We start from the raw sequence: 19,623 nt of genomic DNA on the forward strand, positions 1-19,623 counted from the left end.
GCATAGTACATGAATATGTTCTTTGAATGAATGCTTTGAGGGACCAGGATGAAGAGAATTGAAATGGAAGGAAGTTTCACTGTGAAATGGACGTGTCTACTACCCTGACCATATGTAGAATTGATTTTTCGAAAGAAAAACATGGAAGTCTTTGTTACAGAAGGTAGTGATTCCCAAAGCATTGTAAAATTGAGGTAACATTGCAAATTATTTAGGTTAGCACAAGAAACTTCAATGGCTGAGGCCTACTAAATTTGTCAATTGATACTTTATACTTAGCTTGTTTTATTGCTAATTTTAGCTGTTTCCTAAGCTTCTCATAAACACCTTAATTCTGGTAGTAAATTTTTACTCTATGGCATTCATTTGTCTTAAGAACAAACTGTGTGTATGTGTCTGTGTGTTTTAAACAGTAATTTCATTGAAGGAGAAATCAGAAGTGTCAGAAAACGCGAAGGCTAGTGCTACTTAGTAACTCTGAGATCTTTGAAAAGTCGGGGTCTCTCAGCCTCAATTTCCTTATCTGTAAAGTGGGACTAACACTACTTGATCTACCTCATCAGGGGGTTAGTTGTAAGGAAAGAGTGTAAGTTTATTGCACTTTGAAAGAGTGAAACATGTATGTATACATATGTTGTTGTTATACTAAATAGACTCCAAATGCTAATCAAATGGGTTTAAAATTTTATGTATTTGCAATCATTAAGATTTTCCAGTTCTTTCACTTCTGTTGAATTTGTCCACCCATTATTCCATCCTTTAGTTGCATCATTTTAAAAGTTATTATAGACCAGATCTCGGCAAACTGTAGGCTGCCCTGCCTGCCACTTGTGTTTGTAAATAAAGTTTTATTGGAACAAAGCCATGCTCATCGATTTACTATTGTCTATGGCTGTTTTTTCACTACAATTGCAGTTGAATAGTTGTGACAGAGACTGTATGGACTCTAAAACCTAAAATACTTACTATCTGGCTCTTCACAGAACAATGTTGGTACCCCCTGTTACATATCACTAAAGTCCAGGGCCAATTATAATCCTGTCCTTTCTGGAAACTAAGTGCTTGATAGATGATGTCATTTTAAGATCCATACGCTACTGTAAGGAACTAAGCGGCTCTGAGTGTCCCCTGTTAGTAGGCAGCAGCCTTACCCCTCCTCTTCTGATCCATGAGTTCAAAGACGTGGCTGTCTCGAGATCCTGTTTCTTTTCTTGCTCCTTTCACGGCTTGATTCCTTAAAAGAATATTCTCAGTGACTTGAATGATGTTGCTGAAAATTTCAGTTAGCAATCTAGGCACATTTTAAACCCAGTTCATTACCAGGGTACAACAGTGAATGCAGGCTAATGTCTTACACATTTTTAAGCTCAGATGGAAGGTTGAATAATGTAAATTATCAGCCCAGCAAATAGATTATGTGGAAATGCACTTATCTGTTTTTTTCCATTTCCAGATTTTTATATGTTTAAGATTTTAAACTTGATATGCTATATTCATGTGAATTGGGAAGTATCTAATGGGAAAGATGGGGGATTTGGCATTCTCTGCAGGTTTACTTTTCACTAATTTAGAGAAGTCAGAGGTGTCTCATTTAAAATAGAGAATTTTAGAGCTGAAGCAGACCCAGAGATCAGCATTTCCCAATCTCTTTTGACCCATGGATCATTTTCATAGTAATTTATAATCTTGTCAACCCACTTAGGAATTTTTAAAATTAGTTCATAATTTTTGTGTGGCTTATTATGAAGAGATAATTTTAAGTGAAAACTATTTTATCTTAGATTAGTACATTATTAAGGATTACATTATAAATTTTGTTTTAACACAGTTATTAATGATATATGTAAACAAATTTTGCCTTTTTCATTTAATGAGTGAGTGGTAAATATTTTTTAAATTCACAAAGAAGAAATTATGAAAGGAAAAAGCGAATTGTCAAAAAAATTGAAAATGATATTGTTTTCATATGTAGTTTTGGAATTGAAATGTAGATTAGTATAAAAGAGGCAAAAATTGCTTTCATGATCTGAAATTTGAATTCTTAGATTTTATGCTATAAAATTTAATGTAATTTTTATAATTTTTGTGTTAGTGCTTTAAATGATAAGATCAGGGAGATTTGGAGTTCCCTTCTCCAAAGAAGTCAAGTTGACTGAAAAGTCCCAGTGGAGAGCCAAATTGGATATAATTGTGTGCGTGTGTGTATATTTCATTTTAACATTTTTCAAGTACTAGACATATTTATATGCTATATAAGAATTTTGGTCAGATAAACATATTTTTTGAACCCCTTGAGGCAATTTGGCACAATTACTACTATTTTAATCTCCTCCGGAATTTTCATTTCAATATCCCTCCCCCCCAATTTTTTGGCTTTTGGCGTTAACTAAGGTCCATGATGCTTATGCATTAAGCTCCACATGACCATGAACAAGATAACTTAAGACTGTGTGATGGGCAGGGACATTGGTAGTTGGCTCTGAGTTCTGGGTCCAGAGCACACTCATTGCCACTAACCTCAGGCTTACTCCACATACACTTGGAGGCTCTTGAACCCTCCAATTTAAAAGGAAAGGGTATTTCAATTATTATTTCATTTATTTATTTTAAAAAGGAATGGAAACAGATAATATTGACAAGAAGCCTGTGGTTTTCTCATTTTACATTCAAAGAAACTGGAACCAAGAGAAGTAAAATGATATGTGCAAGTTCACACAGTAGTCTAATGGCTAAGCCAGGGCTGGAACAGGACTCCTAACTCTCAGTGCGTCATTCTCATGTTTTGACCGAACCGTCTAGCTAGTATCTTGCCACCTGAATGCGTGTGATGAAATAATGGTACTGTGCCCTGCACAAAGCAAGTGAAGTTGATCTAGTTGTGGTTTTCAACTGGTGGCTCACCAATTAGCACACCCAAAAACATGTATTGTGTTCTAAAGCTGTTATTGAGCAGAAGGAAGCCTGTCCAATTATTACTTGGATGTCTCTTTTGAAGATGCTGATCCTTAATGTGCCTTCCTTTATGATATACCAATATTCTAATGGTGATTATTTGTGTGTAAGTCCAATCACAGCAAATACCTATTCCATGGCAATTGCTTTGCAACAAAGAGTATTGAACCTGAACTAATGAACCATTTATTGGAAGTGAATCATTGACTGAATGAGTTTACAAAGTGACAAAAAATTTGGAGGGTACTCTAGTGCAGTAGATTTTCAGCAAAAACAAATTTTCCCCAAACCAATATGGAACAATTTGTTTAAATCATTGCTACAAATTCAGACTGAACATTAAGTGGAGTTTATTTTAGCATGTCATCTCTATTGGTTAGTCAAGTAGAATTCCATTCAAGATATGTGTTCATTTGTAAAGTTGCTTTGTTCATGATTATTTTTCCTACAGATTGTAATGAAAGGATTCCTTGAGTATCTTCAGTTGATTGTTGACTGTTCGCGCATTCAGCTAATATTTATTAATTTGTCGTCCTTCCCTTCCATTGTTAAATTTATCAGATTACGTTATCACCCAACTCAAAGCTATGCTGTCATCTTGCTGGAGATTGTTTTAACTTAGTATTACTACCAATAGGAGTGGAAGGTTTCCTTTTTGTAAGGTAGTGTGTTTAGTGGCTACTTACAGTGAAGATGAAATGCTAGCATATGAGAGGATGCAAAAGATCACAGCATTTAGGAATTTACTCTGGTCAAAGTGCGCGTCTTTATGAAATAGGAATATACCTGGGTTTCCATATTTAGATGCTCATATTCTTCAAGCAACACTTTAGAATTATAAGGAAAACAAGGCCTTCACTAACTAACCATCAATTACTCTGTTTTCCAGTGTTTCTTTCTTCCACTCGTCATTGCCGGCTGCATTTATTCTTGATGGAGTCATGCTGCACCTGTGTACATTCCCAAAGAGGTACCTTTCAGGTATATTTGAAGACATAGTCTGACCACTATTTAATAAAAACTGTATTTATCAGCACCAAAATTAAAAACAACCAAGGTTGCAATGAGTAAAATCGTCCCTATGCCCATTTGTCTGTTGTTTAATTCTCTCTAACCAATTGTTGTAATGATCATTATTTGGAAAAATAAATTTTTTTACCTCTGCATTGTGATATCTTGGAAGAAAGCCATTTGTTATAAGACTTTTGCCTAAAATCCTAATTAAACACTTATGCTCTTGGGTTGTTCATGAGCCAACATCTCTGCATCCCGTTTGGGGGTCGCTGGACTAGATGGGAGATGGTATCTCCTGACTTCCACATCCCCTTAAAACTTGCTAATACCAAGCTCTTCAAGCAAACTAAATTATCATGGGAACATTGATAATTGATCCTTAAAAAATATTACGTAAAAACTCTAAAAGTTTTTATGCTCCTTGCCATGATTAAGAGCCATGAAGTTCTCAGTGGGAAATTCGGTTACAGAGTAAAGTCTTATTTATGAAAACTTTGTAGGGAACTCCCACCATGAATCTCAGTGCCATGCTGAACTTACTACACAAATGAGGCACCTTTGAATAATATCTCCTTTTCTTTGAGCCCCAAAGAGAGTGGGGAAGGAGGGGAATATAAAAATACAAACCAGGCTTCTTTTCTTGCCTCTTTACTCTCTCAGTGGGAATCACCATTGGCAGATGATTCACGTGGCTCTGTTGTAAAATCGTAGATTTTTAATATCTGGACTACTGAGTGCAAACATAACATTTAAATAAAAATAATGCAGAGTTATTTATCTTCACCAAATCTTCTCTGTCCCATAGAGGATGCGAGCTGTCTCTTTAATAATGCAAAGGAGTAGTAAATTTCAAGCTGAGGATGGGCAATAACAAGGAGAGTGATCTCCACGCTGCCCTAATGTCAGTGGAGTGCCTTAGGAGAACACCTTATTAGTTCTAACAGGCTGGTTAGTGCCGGGTCACCTCTCTGCCTCCATCTTCCCCGGCAGGGTCACTCATCTCTGGACTATATTTGGGAGGAAAGAAGTGAGGGGGAGGGGAAGGAATATATTTAGAGCTTCTCTCATCTCCCCAGCATTGAGAGCTGTTTATTTTTATTTGTTGTCCAATTGTGTTAGTCTCCTCTTCCTCTCTCCCTCTCTCTTTCCTGAGCTGCCCATTCTTCTCTTCTGGTAGTACGTCTGCACGCATTCTCTGTGTTGAGTTAAAGCAGAAACCCCATCAGTGGTTTTTCTCATTATTGTTTGATTTTTAGAAATCATCTGAAATAAATGTAGTTTATAAATCTGTATTTAAATGAGTATTTACTGTGCTGAAAAACTGGAAGAAGGGTCCAGCATAAGTCGGCTTCCAATTAACATGACAAGCTGAAAACAAATTGGAGGGAATATAGATAGACATTTGTATACCTTTTACTGTTTTAAAAAATTGAGATCAATATATTTTGTAAATCAATCACATTTTAGAATTGCGCTTAATATGTTTTCACAAAAGAAAAAGATTAACTATCCTCTTTTTAAAAATGTATTTTTGTGTTGTCTTTGGTTTTTTTTTCATCATAGCTACCGACATCAACCCGTTCTCCTCCCTAGCCCATCCCCCATCCCCCATCCAAAAATGAATGCAAAGAAATACTATTAGGCTGTCTGGTTATGTATTTTTTATGAGGCCATACAAGACGCTGCCTGACCCCTTGCAGCTCATGTTATAAGCACACTGAAGATGCTTTTCATTTGGGTTTTGCTTTTCAGCCTGGATGACCTCTATTAAATAAAAAAAAGGGAGTGGGGATGGGAGGGAAGCCCTAATATGTGACCCCAGGGACTAGTCGCTTCAAGGATTACATTTAATTCATATGATAATATTGAAATAGAACGTTCCTGGGTCTAATATTTTGGTTACTTTCTCTATTTCAGAGACTCATTGATGAGTCTTGTCATAGATGTTTTTCATCAATTTTGGGCAGAGAGCTGTAACTTGTACATTAGGGTCAGATTCTTAAAATTACCTTTTTTCCCCCCTTTTCAAATTCAGGCCATGAATATAAAACATCTTTCTTCTCATAGTTTCTCTGAGAGACGCAGAGAAATTAATTTTTCTTATGTGTGTCTGCCAAGAGTTCTGTTTCAAATAAAGAAAATTTTTATTTTGGCATTTCCTTAACCATCCCCAACAACTGATCTTCAAGTTCTTTATTAGTATGAATGCTAACATCTTTTAAACTCCTCTCTTCTCCCTCCCTCCCTCCCTCCCTTCCTTCTTCCGTCCCCTACAAAGTCAGCTGTACGTATATAATGGTATTCTCTCATATATGGTATATATCATGATCTACCCAATGACCGGCATTTGGGTCCTTGTGCCTGGTACATATATATGCTGTAATACATATTTTTACATTGCTTTTTATAATTATCCTACTTTTTATAATGCCCCTATTAGTTATTGAAAGCTCAGTTGCATACATTTTAGGGACTTATAACTTCACCTTACATTTTTTTTTCCTTTTATAGTGAAACATTGTTCATACTATTTAAGTTTAGCATTAATGTTCAAAACCAATTTGCAAAAGCATCCCTCTGGCCACTTTTTAGAATTCTATTTCTATTAAAGTTTCTCACAGTATCAGGTGCCTGTTTGTCTTTGCTGGTTAAAATGAACAGGTTGAGAAATAGAACTGAACTACACGCCATTCGCTGTGTTTTGAAAATGTTTTCATTCCTTTCACTTAACAGACTAGCACCTAATTTCCTTGCATCAGCTGCTGTTCATCAGTGCTGCAGTGGCTCACTTGTCTTCGAAGGCAGCTTCCTTGGAGGGACAGCAACATTTCACTGGAGCTAATAAAGTCAATAAGGATAATATTATACAGTAGGCCACTAGAAAACCAGGTGCATTTTGCACAAATCATTCTGTTTTTAATTCCTACCAATTTTACACTTCATGAAGAATGTTTAAAGAGCCCTATTATTATTACTTACATTAGCTTGCGTATATATTTAATTGCCATTTTTCTTTTTCTTTCTTTCCCTTTTTTAGTTGTTGCAAGAAAAAGAAAGCAAAGAAGAAAAAAATTGTGGACATGTTCACACATTTTCATTACCACAAAAGTACTGATGAAAACTGATCAAAGCTGGGAAACGCATCGCAGTAGCTCGAAACCCCATCTCAAGCCAGTCCCTTATTACCCAGGTATTGCCACAAATGTGATTCAGCAAATAAAGCCCCTAGCTGCCTTGCCCCCTCTGCAATCAGAGAGCAGCAAAGTGGATCCGCAATGGGGTTTTCACAATGACTCATAATTTTCCTACATTTGTTTGCATCACAATCTTAACATTTTTGACATCTGGGTTACTGGTGAAAATGTACATGTGTCTCTGTGTATACATATAGTACATGTATTTTTGTCTTGGTTAGTCATTGTATGTGAGAGGGATGTTTTAAAAACATAGACTCCAGGTTCTCCTTTGTAAAGCATTAAGCTGTGACCCTCCCCTCCTCTCTTCCCTCCCCCTGTAGCCCTGGACTTCATGATGCCTTCTTGACTGCTAGCTGAACATGGAGTTGTCTTTTTATTTTTTTTTATAAACCCAGTCACAACACAGAAAGAGGAGGAGGAGGAAGAGAGAGAGAGAGAGAGAGAAAGAGAGAGAGAGAGAGTGAGAGAGAGAAGTAAAAACCCTGAAGGATGGTTCTCAAAAATTCTAAAGGAACCACAGGGAATTCCTTTTAAGAGCAACAGAAAGCAAGCCTAGCTGAGGTAAGGCAGATGTGGACAGCCTTTCTTTTCTTCTCTTCTCTTTCCTTCCCTCTCTCTGTCTCTTTCTGTGTATGTCTCTCTCCGTTCCCCCTCCCTGCTCATATCCTCTTTCTCTCTCTCTCTCTCTTTCCCTTTACATTCATATGTTCTCTCTCTCTCCTTCTCAAGAGCTGTTTCTTTATGGATCTGGGAGGGTAGGTGGGTGGGGGAGCAACCTAACTTCTTTCCTGCTTAAGCAATCTGAGAATGGAACTCATGTGAATATGCAAATAGGACTGCCTGGGCCGCTGCTGACACGTGTATGTGTTGTATCTTTCTCCCCACCTTCCTGTCTTAGCGTCTGATCTTCAACAGATTGCTGTTGTTTCTTGTGATCACCAGCACAGCGTGCTGGAAAGAGAGATGGGGGGAGAGGTGGGGATTGGAGGGAGTGTTGTGGGGCTGGAAGGCAGGAAATCAGACATGATTGCTGTGACTTTTTTATATTAATGTGTGGCTTTTTTCTAGCTCATTTGCATGTCAAAGTGGCGGAGGTGTGAGGGCAGAGATTAGTATGGAGATGACATAATGATGCAATGAATTAAATGTGATCACTTCTCGGGGCGGGGGTGTGGTGGGGGGGGCAGCAGCGAGGTGGGGAGGGGTGGGAGCCAGCAAGACAGACGGAGTGAGAGAGCAAGAGGGGAGAGCGCTTCTGATCTTCACCACACACTTGATTGATGTCACCAGCGAGCAGAATGCATCTTTTTATTGTGATGATGGTGATGGTGGTGGTGATTGCCATGATTACACTTATCGTTAGTGTGAAATTTGAATTTTAAGTGGTCAGTGCTGGAGCTCCAGCGCACGTGATTGTTTGGTCCATCAGTGCAAACCCTTGGCTGTCAAAATTTAACGGCGCTCCACGTTTGCTTTTATTTAAAAAGGAAGATACAACATACAGGAAAGAGATTACTAATTTGTGATGTTACACAGTGGGCTGGGATACCAAGGTTTTTCATGGAGCTTCAGTTTTCTTGTGCGTATGAAAAAGAAAAAAAGAGGGGAGCGAGATTAAAAACATTTTTATTATTACAAAAAAAAAAAAATCTTCCACCGGATCGGTGGGGTGGCAAGGGTTTCAACCGTTGACAATAAAGAAAACGCAATTTCATCTTTGGCATTCGGTGTTATCTCCGTTTAATAACAAAACCAAACCAGACTGATTACTGAACAAAGCGAATTCTTAGGCGGCTCGTTGCAGGTCTGAACGCAGGAGTAAAAGCTGAACATTGTCCCCCTCTTCCTGTGGTTATTTTGAATGCAACACCTGCAAATATACACGGAGTCGGTGTAAAAGGATTGGTGGGGGAGGAAAGGGGTATGTGTGTGTGTGTGTTTTTTTTTTTTAAACTTTCCTATAATTAAAAGAAGAAAAAGAATATAAACACAAACTACAAAGGTTTTTAGACTTCATTGATTTATTTGTTTTGGAAGTCAAATTCGTTCTGTCTGCCAGTAAGTTTTCTTCTGGTGAGTCCTCGGCTACTGCTGGTTCAGGAGGACAGACTTCCTACCATATAGACAAATCAGTATAGAAATTTAGGACTAATTGTTATGTGTGCAATAACCCTGATGATATAAATGAGCACTTAGGAATCCACAGAACATCACTAACATTAATTTATTGAAAAAGAAAATCCAAAGCAACTCCATTAGTTTTTCCCTGTTATTGTTAAGGACTTTAAATGGATTTCCTAATTGGATAATTTTATTCACAAGAATAATACACAAATGGAAAACAAGCCCTAACTCTGGAGGTGGGGGTGGGGGGTTGGAAGGAGGAAGAGTCAGTGTAAGAGCGAACCACTGTCAACTTCTAGAAAACCTGCTGAGATAGTGCACTGAAGAGAAAGGCTAAGACTCAGAGAATAACACCCACGTGTGGGAAATAGCTGGCCAACTGGGGTGGGGGCAGAAGCAGGCTTTAAGCATGTTGAAGCAACACAGTGGATAAATCCGCTTGCCTCTTTTTTATGATATTTAAAATAATGTTCATCGTTATTGCCCCTCATTGATCATAGGCACTTCAAGTTCCTTCTGTCTTAGGTTTTCCTAAGTCACATCTCCACCTTCTTTCACTCACTCTCATCCACATCTTTGGCATTTTCTGTCCACCAAGCTCATCTTCTTGGAGTGGCACTTGGCCTTGTGTCATTTCTCTTCTCTTTCTCAGATGAAGGTAGCTGTGCTTACCATAAGCTGGCTCTCCCTGAAGGGTGTGCACGGCTACTATTAATAGAAAAGCGTCTTGTGTCCTATTCTTACACCCTTTGCCTGCCAAATACATGGAATGAATTGAGACAGCCAGAGAAAAGTTCTCGAGCGCTGGTCTGGAGTGACTTTCCTCCCACACATCAACACCTGTATCCTTATTTTCCGTCTGTCTCCAGGTAGTACCGCGGCCTCCTCTACCTCCTGCTTTCCCCTTGCCTTAGTCTTCTAGGCCAATAAAGAAGAAAGGCAGGGATGAGGATTGTTCCTATTGATCTGCCCAAGGGGATCATTAGGCATCTGTATCAATCTACAAATCAGTGGGCCTGTGTTACTAGCTTGGGCAGTCATTGCCAATTTGTTCCTATTAGATGGCGGAGCCTGGAGGTGTTTGATGAGCAGATCGGGTCTTTATCTCAGCACTAGAAAGTATGCAGGCTTGCTGCCAGACGGCAGAGGGATACGGGCTTGTTTTTTTTTTAGTAGGGGGGACGGGGATCCTTATGGGTATTTTTTCAGCCTGAAATCTGTCTGCACCTTAACTAGACCTACGTCCTACCCTGCCCTCACCGAGCTGTCTCTAGTTAAAAGCAGCCCCCGCTTTGCCTCCTCCAGCCCTGACATCTTCTCGGAAAGTTGCCCACAGAAATATCTTCTTGAGTATTCTCTTGTAATCCTTTTCCAACCGACATCTGAACAATTGAAATGTAAACACTTTTTTTTTCTTCCTCCAGTTCCTTTGCTACTAGGAGCAGTGTATTTACTGTTGAGGAGGTGACATTTTTAGCTGATATTTTCTCTGTAGTTCAATTAGAGAAAGTAAAAGTTAAAGCTCCAGGTAATTTTGTTTGGAGAATCCTATTCACCTTTTCTCTCTGAATTGAAATCTAGAAAGAAATGTGTTCTCATGGCTATCTTTTTTAATTTTTAAAAAATCTTTAAAAATCATCTTTTTCTCTAGTCTTGGGCTTTGAAAGAGAAGCAACTATGGTGAAAGCCAAGTTCTTTCGTATGCATGTAGATTTGAAAAATAAAAATTATGTTTCCATGGGGGAAGGGGAGGGGATAAGGATAATGAATGAATAAGCACAATTTATGCCGTTGCTGCTGCTAGCGTGACATTTCCTCTTCATTATTTTGCGAAAACCTCAATCTTAAACCTGGTTTTACTCATTCCTGACGTGAGCATTATTCAGTATAAATATCTGTCCACTGCCAGACCTCGGCGATGCTCTCAGTGACATTTCAGCTTTATGGCTTTTGGTGGGGGAGGAAGCTGGGAGGAGAGGTGGGCTGACGCAGATGGGGAGGGAGGGGACCAGGCAGCGTCCACTTCCTGGGAGCTCTGTTTTTATCCTGCCCTTGAGTTTGTTACTTGAGAATAATAAACTGTTATTCCGAGCTGGGGCCCAGGAGGTGGGTAAAGGAGCTCAACCTGAGTTGTATAGTTAGCACTTCTGTCTTCTCTTGAAATTTGCTCATCACTCCAAAGGGGCAAAAGAGGTTTTTTTTAAAAAATATAACCTTTCATATTTTGAGTGTTGAAAATAAGATGGAACTCTGTTTACACTGCGCACCAATTTCCAAGTGGTTTTGGCCTGTTTTTACTTATCTAACAGACTTCAGGAAGCTCTTAAAAAACAAAACCCTGCATTTTTCTTTAGAAGACTTTAAACATAGTGATTATTACCATTTATTAGTTTGTATTTACATTTTCTCACCTGTGTATTTTTTCCCCCTTCTTGGCCCTATTCTAATTCATCCACTCTAAAAAAGCACTCATTTCATTCCTTTTGACAAGAGCCTGCTTTTTTTGGTTGTTGAGTAGCTCACTGAACTTCACAGAAATACATCTGTGGGGTATATGATTGTTGGAAGTTAAACCAGCTTAATTGATCATAAACCAGACATCCAGTCAGCTGTCATCGTTACAGTGTATGTATAGAAATCGATTTGGAGGAGACTCAGAGGAATGTTTTAAGAGTTTGTTTTGCAAATATTTATAAACCTTTTCCTCTGGAGCAGAGTCTATTTTAGAATGCTCATCAAACTATTAAGAACAGAGCTTATTTTGAGGAAGATGCTGCCAAAATCTGGTGTTTGTTTTATCTTGAGGGTTGGGAGTTCAAATTTGTTTTGCCACTGACATACTGTCAAAGCTAGAGATATCTGTGAATAAGCTGGTTATTTTATTCATAATCAGGGTGCCCAGCCCCCTTCCATTTTTTCAACCCCATGAGAACTTTAAAATGAGTGAAACAACTCAGGTGCTCACTTGGCTATTCTGCCTGGAGGACGGCAAGTGGACCTCTCTGCATTTCTCTTTAGCAGAAAAAGGAAACCCGTCATTTTCTCATCACCTAAGGGCTTCTTACTTAAGGATGTTGACAGAATGTTGCAACTTTATAGGAACTTATAATCAGTGAGAGTCTGGTTCCTCAGCCAGGACATTTACAGTTTCCAAGTCACCTAGCTTATGTACTAGGGACATTACCTTGATTTCTCTCATAGTGATAGAAAACATTTTCATTCCTTAACACACTCTTCGTTTATCTATCCATATATCTCCCTGGTTTTTCTTGTTTTATTTAGTGTGGCTTCATATGTGCCATTTCTCTGGTGAAACAATTGATACATTCTCAGCATGCTGTTGTGAGTGGAAAAACCTCCTAGATTAATGGTCAGTGTCTCACACACGCACATTTGTGTTGTGATGCTACGGAGGAGCTGTGAATTACTGACAAGATCTCGAAGAATTCCTAATGCTGTCGAAGGCTTCATTTTCTCCTCGGCATGATGGATGAGGCCTAAGCACTGCTTTCTGAGATCATTATGTGCATCATTCTGTTAAGTGTTATTAAAGTCCGTCTGTCTGAACGCAGCCGAAACAATCTCTTGGCCCTTATTTTGCTTGTGTTTTTAAAAATGGTAACTGCAGATCCCTTTCTTCCTAATGTGAGCTTTTTTGAGATCATTTGACTATTAATTTGTGCCGTAAAATTATGAAGAATTGTATTTTTCCGTCTGCTTAAAATTTGATAATATTAATCCATAAATGAATTCTGGTTTATTTCTAGACCTTAAATTCACAATAAATGCTTTAGAAATACATTTTATTAGGAAAAAATAGGAGATGTGAAAAGTATCAGAATTTGGGATGTGGGTCTCAGTCTGTAACTTCAAAGAGATTTACTAGTCTTTTATTTTCCGGACTCCAATTGTTTTAAATATCATTGACTATTGGTTAGCTTGAATTGGTTGTGCAAGGAACAGGATGAATTTGAATTTGACAAATATTTCATAGAATTCCTCCCTCCTAGGCAGATGTATTCAGAGCTGACAATGTAAAGACGTGTAAATGGGAATGAAAACTTTTCCTCCAACACTTGGTCAGGGAAAGTTTGTTTTTATAAACTGTGTATTTGGAGGACAAATTTCCCTCGATTAGGGGGCACTTGCTGCTTTTGGATGGGGATGGGTGAATGGGGGTCTGGGAGTAAAGTAGCATGCCCCGTTAAATTACAGATGGCTCGTGTTATATCTCAAGCAATTTCACCCAAACAGAAGAATTGACTTTAAAGGTTTGTAACCTTCCTTTAAGCGTAGGTTTTTCTTTGATAATAAAACAACTACTTTACAGAACATTTCATTATTACCCAGTAGCCCGCCCCCCATCACCTTTTTTTGTTGTTGTTCCTGTCTGGGCAGTATGGTGGACCATCTTTAGAGCCCTGGCAGGCTTATCAAAAGAAGATGAAACAAACAGAAAGAAGCACATCGTCACACTTCCTTTTAAAACGCTACTTCTCCTTTGCAGAGATTCAGTGAGATCTAGAAAGGCTCACTTTTATACTTTTAATAGAATTATATAAGTTCGATGCACAGCTGGGATAAACTCAGCCATCCACAGCACAGTGAGTTTTTGAACATTTAATTTTATATTTGAATAATTCTCCAGATCAGGCTATAATCATGAATGTCATATAAAAAGAATTTTTTTTTATAAATTACATTATTTCACAGATGTGCAAATACTTCTGAGAAAAAAATTACATTGATCAGTTTTTAATACCCCCCTGTCTCACCCTTCAGTCAAAGGGAAAAATAGCTTTTTTCCCATCTTTGTCTTCAGAAAGGTGCTAGATTGTAAACATCTGAAGGAAATGAAAGGGGGTTGGCCAGTCCACCCCAAACTCTTTCCAGATTTTCAATCCTTTCAGCAGCAGCCTTCAGCTTTCAGAAAAGAGGGAGGGTCTGGGGGAAAAAAAAGAAAGGAGATGTCTCTGTTTATTATTAAAATTTAAAGTGAAAAGCATTGCTGTAACTGGCTAATTTTGAATCTACTAATTTAGAGGGCTTGAACAACAAGAGGTAAAATTTAGACAACGTGTGTACTGTGATGATTGGGAAAAGATAAGGCATTTGCAGCTAATTAAGATCTAATTCTGCGAAAAGGACAATAAGCAACAGATGGCTATCATTTCTTTTATAGTTTCTGAAGCAATAGCATGTGCATATTTAATTCAAAAACTGTTCAGACAAACACAATTATTTTTACTTAGGCAGAAAGATGGTTATTCTTTGTACAGTGTTTCTGAAACATCGTCTATTTATTCCGGCTTAAATAAAGGCATTTTGGAATTTCTGTGTTTTGCAAATATTGGAATATTTCTGGAAGCAACAATTGAAGTCTTGAACTGTGGTCATTTTGGGAACAGTCACCTGTGGTTGGAAACACTGCTGTGACTCGGGGCTGAATGAATGAACAAGTGCTTTTGAATCTGAAACAAACAGTTTAATTGAAAGTCTTGCCTGTGTTGATTTTTCCGCGTTTCTTTCGTTAACGACTCCGACCTAGTAACATGGCACGGCCTCCGCACCTATATAATATCTGGATATTTGATATGTCGGCATAAAGGTATTCTGAAAGTGGAAAAAATTGCATTAGCATTTGGCCCATGGATAATGGTTTGGTTAAGTTTCAGTTTTTCAGGACTTCTTTATTCACCCCAAATAAGCATTTTTTTCTTGAACCAAAACACTGAGAATAATATACAAAAATAAAACAAGGTGTTGTATTCAGATCAGTAGGTATGAAATCACAATTGCCTCTCTGTCTTTCAGAAACCATACATGCCAGATGCACTATGAGAAAAATAATCTAAAACGTTGGGTTTATTTTCAGTATGCAAGTAGTATAAAAATATGCAAGCTCTGATCGTAGTATGCTGGAAACCACTCCACAAAAATGTGTAACGAAAGCTGTTACTATAAGTGTGGTTCATGTATTGGAACAGCTGTGACAGCCTGATACAGTTTAACACTTGTTCAATTATAAGAAAAATTCAGAAGGGAACTAGATTTAGATAAGAATTTTAAATAATCCTTGAAATTTCCAAGGGAACTTCTCCTTCCAGTCAAAATCACCCCTTTTTCCTAGCTGGTCCTCTTCTCTTCTCCTCTGTTTACTGCCCACCCCCCTTCTAGAGACCTTGCAGGGAGCAGCTGCCCTGACTTGACCACCTCCTCCTTCCAAACTCCGCTCATGTTTTATGTTTTTTAGGGTCTGGGTTACAGCGATTTGCAAATTATTTCAGGTGTCTGCTCTTTTCTGTTCACTTAGAAAATTGCGAAGAAATCAGCTAATAGCTGGCCATACTTTTCTTTACACCCACTCTTTTTTTCACTTTCAAGTGATTTTACTATGCTTTTATGGCAAGTATATTTTGGTGCACATAAGAGAGGCTGACAGTGATATTGGCACCAAAGCTTTAGTTCTGGCAATTTGAACACACCATACTGTTTTCTTTTTGTTCAGCAAATGCTTGATTGATGTGGGTGCAATGTGCATGATTGTATGTATATATTGTATATACATTGTATATATGTGTGTGTATGTACATGTAATGTATACATACACACACATATATGTGTCTAATGTGCTATAGTGTTTGTGTTCCCTCTAGACTCATTCCTGGAATCTAGAGGGAAGACATAAAGAACTGAAGACATAAAGAATGTACGTTCCCACGTGTAAAATTTCCTTTGTTTGGCTTCACTTTTTATTTTCTAAGCTGAGTTGTCTCTACAGTTTATAATGTGTGAAAGGCTTAATTTGTTAATACTGCATATTTTGAGAGTGGCATTAATAGTATTTGCTTGACGTCCTCAAAAATCAGCATTTTAATATCATTTTGGAATTTCCCGCCTCCAGAAAAAAAAAGAAAACCCACAAAACAAAACCTGTCTTTAAGCTAACAGAAATTTAGTCTTTTTCACCTGAAAGACTATTGTTTTCTTACCTTGACTAAACATAATAATCTCAGGCATTTTCAAAAAATTCCCCAAATCCTCAGTGTTTATGACCAAGGTCCGCTGGTAGATAGCAAGGAGAAGTACATGTTTGTACCAAGGGGACAAATGGCCCTCAGATCTCCATTTATAGAGATGACTGTTTCAGCTTCATAATTTCCATTAACTTTACATTATTTAAGTCTTTGAAAGTGGATGGGAGAAACAAGATACTGAACTTTTTCCAGTGCTTTTTCAGGACTCTTGGCGTCCAAGAAGCTTACAAAAGGGACTGTGCTTTAAGAGTCGGGCTGGAAAGGGGAGAAATGGTGAAAGCTATCTTTTTTCATTCTATAGTGGTTGGTATGGGCAATTTAAAGTAGGATCCTGGAATTTCCAGACCCTGACTGTATCTTCTAAGTCATTTCTGTACCTGGAATAAAATGTTGCTGTAGAAATTATTGACATAATAGTCCCCATGAGGACTCATAGCCATCAAAGTGAAATCTCACAATAAATTCAGAGGCCACCTGGAGAACCACCGTTAAAGAGCTTTTTAGAGGAGGAAAAAAAAACTTTAAAAGCTTAATTCTTCTTAAATATAAGTTCACTGATCATGTTTCTGTACCACTTTCCTAGAGTTTAGTTCTTTACTTTTAGCTTTGTTAAATAATCCTTTAAAGCTTTTTTGACAGCAAAAATGCTGCGTTTTGTATAGATGACATCACTAGCCCAACTCCAGCCACGTTGAAAGCTGAGAGGTTACTAAGCAATAAACCTCGGTCAGGATTTCTGCGTCTCTCGCGGCATAAAAGCCTTAAAACGTGAGGTGGGTCTTAGTGATCTGCGGGACAAACATTCCTACTATAATACCAGGAGCATTATTGATCAGTTTGGGGGGAACATTTTTTTAAAAGCTAATTACTCTTTGCAGAGTCGAATAACTAATGCTGTTTTACACTTAGCACTTAAGCGGTGCTTTTCATCTTCAAAGTGCTTTGAAAACATTAACTAATTAATCATTAGCTAATTTAGCAATAGACGATAAAAGTTAAGAGACTAAAAGAGGCTGGATCCCACCAGTGTTTTCCGCAGTGACCTCTCTGTGGAGTCAAAGGGAGGGTCTTTGTCTGGAAGGGAACCGTGAGGCACGCTGCCAGGTGTGGGTGAATTTAGCAGACACTGCTCAGGTAATATCATAGAGAACCGAAACAAACTCTTTTAGATACTCCTGTACAATCTTAACAGGTAATGATCAGCTTTTTTTTTTTTTTTTTAAACTAATTTAAAAAAGCCGCCTTAGTAGCAGAAGCCGTAGCAAATATCCAGAGTATATAGGGATGCTGAAATTTACAAGTGTGACAATCACGGGCAGAGTGGGAAGTGTGTGCCCAAATGTATATGAGATCTTTACCAGGAAACCTTTCTGGGTCTAGTGCAATGTAATCCATGAATACTGCCCTGGAAATCTAGCTTAGTTTGGGAAACTCAATGCAGAAACATAAGAGAATTTTCTTGCATGTTGTAACAAATACAACACTTTCCAGGGGGCTTGCCTGCTCTGCACTGTAGCCCCATCCATTATGTGAATGAGATGTGAACATAGTTCCTTGTTTCTCTCAGATATCAGCAGACCGCACAAGCTGAGTTTCTTTAAAAATACGGAGACAGTTCATCTATAGACTTATTCTGAATGCATGAGTATGTGTGGTCCAGCTCATTTAAAGAAAGAAGCACTCCACAAATGCCACTGGTATTAAGAATGTGGTACCAGAGATGGCAGTTTTGAAGAGTGAATATACTTTGCTTTGCATTCAATTCCTTCTCGATCCCACATACCCTTTCCTGCAACAAGGAAAAACAGGATTTCAGAGTATTAGAAAATGTCAAGTGTTAAAAATTTGTTCTCTTTGCTCTTGCCAGTTATCACCAAACTGTTGGTAAACAAGGGGAGAGGAGACAGGTGGTGGTTATGTTTTTTCCATGTGAGTACTACAGAAAAATTATTATCTGATTGAAAACTTCCCACCAGCCAAACTTTGACATCCCTGTAGAAGGTAATAGACAATGCATGTCTAATGCAGTTTGTTAGTTACTGCAGAATTACTCAGTGTTCTAATGGAGAAATTTAAGTGGAAATTTTGTACATGTGTCCTGGTATATATAGTACTTAAAAAGCTTTACTTCTAGTTATAAGCTTTTCAAGTAAATACAGATCTACATTATCCTAAGCTTGAACTTGGCTGCCATTTTAACTTCACTAGTCCTCTTGAATGTAAACCTGTCTCCCCCCGCTCCACTTTCTCCTCTTACCTTTATTTCAAGCTCATCTTTTCTTACAGAGGGATAATTAAAAAAAAAAAATCTACAGTGAAGTTTCAAATTATTTCCCTGATTTGGAAATTAAAATTTAATGCTTCCCTTGTTAAAATTTTTTAACAATTTTTTTTCGGGGTGGGGGGGGAAGACTTCATATTTAAAGGTAACTATTTTTCAGTTTACTTTTTGCCTTTGGATGGTAAAGTCCCTTAATTTAAACACTTTGAAGAAAGCACCCCATTCTCCCCATCCTCCATCTAAACCCCTCTGCTTGCCCAAAGATCCCATCATGACGGCAAATTTTTTCCTTGCTTCTGGGGCATATCCTTTTGACAGCTAGCGTCCATGAGGCAACTCTCCCCTTTAGCTCCCTCCCTTTAACTTGTTAGGGAGCCCTTTGGAAAGGTCAGGAGCCCTGATTATCCCTGAGGATAAAGAAATTATTGACTGGAGATTGCTGCTCTCCCATTTACACCTATTCTGCCATATTCTTATATCTTTCAAAAACATTTCATGCATCGACATGAATCATCGCCAGATAGAAAATCATATGAGAATGAATTTATATAAAATTGAAATTAGTATCCTACAATAGTTATCAGTGAGGAGGCAAGTGTTTGTTCCCGAGGGGACATCTGGTGATGTCTGGAGACCTTGCTGATTGTCACAGCTGTGTGGGGGGGTACCAGAGACATCTATTGGGTAGAGGCCGGGGATGCTGTGCACCACCCTAAAATGCACAGGACAACCTCCTAAAACAAAGAATTATCTGCCCCGAAATGTGAATAGCATGGAGGTTGAGAATCTCTGCTGTTTACTTATGCCTATGCTTGGAATATATAGGCAATAGCTTTTAGGTGGGAACTTATTTTCTTTTTGATAGTGCTTATAAAATAGATTTTTACTTAATTGGGGTTATCATCCGTTCTTGCTTCTTAAATGTTGCTTTCTTCAACTCAAATAGTTTCATAAAGGGAGTGGGAAACTGTGGCCCTGTATCCTTTCCATTCTCACTTTTAAAAATCATAGAGCAAGC

At 38.1% G+C, this 19,623-nt stretch overlaps 1 protein-coding gene across 1 annotated transcript in view; it reads left to right on the plus strand.

The window, feature by feature from the left end:
• Positions 1 to 19,623, plus strand: part of ZFHX3 (zinc finger homeobox 3) — a 1,295,574-nt gene that overhangs the window by 337,292 nt on the left and 938,659 nt on the right. The window contains exons 4-5 of the mRNA XM_070613798.1: positions 3,842 to 3,933; positions 7,004 to 7,156. The gene's annotated coding sequence lies outside the window, so the exon portion shown is untranslated. The remainder of the gene's footprint in view (positions 1 to 3,841; positions 3,934 to 7,003; positions 7,157 to 19,623) is intronic.

Source organism: Equus przewalskii, chromosome 3 (assembly GCF_037783145.1).
Source record: "Equus przewalskii isolate Varuska chromosome 3, EquPr2, whole genome shotgun sequence".
NCBI lineage: Eukaryota > Metazoa > Chordata > Mammalia > Perissodactyla > Equidae > Equus > Equus przewalskii.